The sequence below is a fragment of the Pinus tabuliformis genome, chromosome 8 (assembly GCF_031772625.1).
Source record: "Pinus tabuliformis cultivar Carrire ecotype Pingquan chromosome 8, CPIR1, whole genome shotgun sequence".
In the NCBI taxonomy this organism is placed as follows: domain Eukaryota; kingdom Viridiplantae; phylum Streptophyta; class Pinopsida; order Pinales; family Pinaceae; genus Pinus; species Pinus tabuliformis.
The window spans coordinates 520248411-520252086 of record NC_142294.1 but is presented as its reverse complement, the minus strand read 5'-3'; the positions used below and the strand labels follow the sequence as shown (position 1 = coordinate 520252086).

Below are 3676 nucleotides of genomic sequence, written 5' to 3'. Positions count from 1 at the left end.
TAATAAAATAAATTCTCTTTCAAGTACTCTAGTGAAGATGTTTGTAGTTTTCTCATTTGTGGAAAAATGTATTTGATGAATAGTATTGTTGGACACCTAATCCTAAAGGGTTAGTGTGGAAGCCGAAAAGACTAAGCAGTCCAAGAGACCTTGGGATCTGAAACCCAAGAGTCACAACATTGTATTATAAATGTACATCTTCTGTTAATAAAAAAATGTACTCAATGATTTATCTTTCATATTGTGTTTGTTGTCCATGTGTGTTTAACATGGTATCAGAGCAGCCGAATTCTGGCCCTGCTCATATTTGAGTCACTGTTTGCTTGTGGCCTTTTGTTGTGTTTCTCTCACCTGACCTATGCATTGACCATTAATGTTATGTGGGTCGTGAACTCCTTGTGATATTGCTGGTTGATTAATTTATGTGCTGGTGTTGAATTCGTTATATATATTTGTGCTGGCATATGTACAATTTTCGGTGCGTTTGAATGAATACAACAATGTGTGCATTAAAAGCCCTGGCGCGCTGGCTCTGCCATCCCGACATTCCTGACCTCTGAAATCCGCAGGTCTCTGGCTATTTTAAGATTCTGACGACATTACCTGCGCTCTCATTCTTTGCCATTATCTGCGCTCTGCTCCATGCGATTTGTTGTAATTATGAATGGTCCATAAAAAGCGTATGCATTGGCTCCCATACGCTTCTACGTTACACCATTGACTGCACCCTCTGTCCTGAGTGCATCAGATCTGCAACTAGCCTCCATTGAATGTCCACACCTGTGCTGCCCTGACATTCTATTTATGATTCCTGCGCTTCTCTGATCATAAACGTTTCATATTCCGAATGATGTCCATCAGTTACATTCGAATTCTGTCTGCCATATTCCCTTGAAACTGCTGTCTGCACTGTCTGTCCATAATTAACGCCTCCGTCCAGAGCGCTACTCTGCCATAACGCCTAACAGGAGCAAATTGGTCAAGAAAAACTGCGTTCCTCACACTATCAATCAGCAATTCTACCATCTCGGGGAGATAGGTTTTGAGAGCATCGAAAGTGTACCCCATCTGTTCTCGGGATGCCGATGCCGTAACATTCCCTCCGATGGCTTCCAGGAGGTGAGTTGCCCCACTGGACAACGGGGTCTCATACACGGAACAACAATCAACTTACAATCCAATTGATGCAGTGGGGCTCGAAGAGTTTTCGGATGCAACTTTGAGACCATTTGGAAGGGTCGTGACAACGGTCTTTGTTGGTTCCACATGATCTGGAAGTGTAGCCAGAATACAGAATCGATTACTGTAATGTATGTCTCTGTGTGTTTGTTTTTTGGATCTGTCAATCTGTTCACAGTGTAGATTAGAATTGTTAGAAGAGGGGCACAAAAGCTTCTTTGCCCCCGTTGCATCCAGAACCGACTTCGTGAGCGGTTGTTGCTTCCCGCCTGGTGTAGAAGTTTTCTTGACAAAGAAAATGTAGAATACCCATTGTAGCAGTTCAGGGGCGAAAATCCTGTATAAAAAGATGACATTATACCACATGGGGACGGTCACATAACGCTTTCCTCTGCACGCTCCTTCCACGATAGCCTTCGCACAGTCTTCTGTGAAGACAACGGAAGAAGGCCCAACTTGCACATCTCGAGTTTCTTGGTCGACTTCCACCTCTCCTCGTTTGGTGACAAACTTGCCTATCGTCATTTCTGACTTGATCCATCCTGGTGTTGCAATAGTAATGCTCACGGAAGAACCCACCTCTGCTCTCAGACTATCATAGAAATTAATCAGTGTAGCTTTTCCCGCATTGTAGATGCTCATCCGAGGCATCGGCAACCATCCCGCAGCAGAGGCAGTCACCACTATTCTACCAGAGGATCGCTTCAAATGGGGAAGCGCATAGTATGTCGGGTAAACGTTCCCCCAAAACGTGACATCCATAACATGTGGAAAAGCAGAAGTGTTCGCTTCTTCAAACAGGAAACTACCCGCTATTGCAGCGTTGTGAGTTTATAATAATTCAAGGCATCAATATTTTCTGAACCATCCAACTATTATAACAATTATCAGACTATTATGTTTTTCGAATGAGTATAGTCACTATTTGCTGTGTGTAACTTCTTTCGCAATAAGGGAAGAATATTGCTGGTCACTTCAACTCCGTTTTTCTGGTTCGACTGTCGGAAGGTGCCTGGGCGCAAGGAAGAAAGATCTTCGAAACCATCGTTTTGCATGCACTCTTGGCGTCGCCTGAGAGATCAGAATTCCACCAGGTTCCACCAGCAGAATTTGAATAGCCAGACTTTTACGTCTCTTTAATTCACATTGGTATATATGTTACATGGCTTTTGTTGAATTCCATCATCCGCAAATCAGAAGAAATAATAATGGAGGCTTCCAAGACATATATCCACGGACATGTGACAAATTAAGGGCCCGGAACATCACAGAATAAGGGTTGGATCTTTGGTTTAGAAACGTCTCTCCTTGCAGGAACGTACAGTGGCAGACGTAGCTCGGATTTGAGATCATTACAGCCTCGGTGGAACCTAGAATTGTGTGTACTGTATCCTCGGTGGAGCTCATAATTGTGGGTATTGTAAACTTCGGTGAAGAAGTCAGACCTTGGCCATATTGCAGAAAAAAATATCAGAAGTTTTTTGTGGCACTTCTGGTGTTCATACAACGTTTTGTGTTTTTTACCTATAGAAATCAAGAAAGGTCATCTCGTTGAACAAAACTTCATCAACTACCTCGAACTGTGGACTAGTTTAGCATTCAGATTTCTCTTTTCAACTTTGTATTCAGTCTACTCGGTACAGTGTTTTGTTTGTTTCGCTGGGACTGTTGTGTACTCAATTATATTTACTCGTGACCCTGTGGTGAACTTCTTGTGCATAGTATTTCCTTTGAAACACATCTAGAAGATAAGCTTGTGTGAATACTTGTGTGATAAGCTTGTGTTATAAATTCCGGAAGATTGCCTTGCATCCAGTAACAGAAATTAAAGGTGTAATTGATTGAAAAACACCGCAGAAATTGCAGAAGTATCCATCCAAAGCGAAAGCATTCATTTTATTGAAATACTGATCAGGGAGTTGCTTATGTTGTGGATATTGTTTATTTTTACACAGCCAGTGGAGAGTGTTGTGGGAATTTCTGAAGGAAGTCCTTGGGAAGGTTCTGGTGCCCTTTTGTCTGTGTAATCAGATTGAAGAAGTTGTTTCCTCTAATCATCTTCTTTATTTCAAGCGCTGCATAAGAGTTTGGTGGGTTGTATGAAGGCAGTAATTGTTCTGGCAATTAAAAGTAGCCTTTTGTGGAGGAAAGTTTAGTCATTTGTATTGTCATAACATGTTGCATTCTATATGCTGGTCATGAGCTTGATGCTGATCATGAGTGAATTGCTGATATTGAAGTTTTAATAACCATCATTTCTGAAGGAGTACTTGAAGGTTCCAAGCAAGTTTGCAATTGTTTTTGCCCCAGTTGTTGTATTTAAAACTCATTATAGTGCATTGATTCCTTGATTCCACTACTGCATAAAGATTTTGGTGAGCTGATTGTAATCCTTTATATTGCACACTGATCATTCGCTGACATTTATAAAGGATATTGCTGTGTACTGTGAGTAGATATTACTTTTCTGCATTGAGTAGTAGTTGTGATCAGTTTT

The 3676-nt window shown here is 41.4% G+C and overlaps 1 pseudogene; it reads right to left on the bottom strand.

The window, feature by feature from the left end:
- Positions 1 to 861: 861 nt before the first annotated feature.
- LOC149236442 (11-beta-hydroxysteroid dehydrogenase pseudogene) lies at positions 862 to 2004 on the bottom strand (annotated as a pseudogene).
- Positions 2005 to 3676: the final 1672 nt, after the last annotated feature.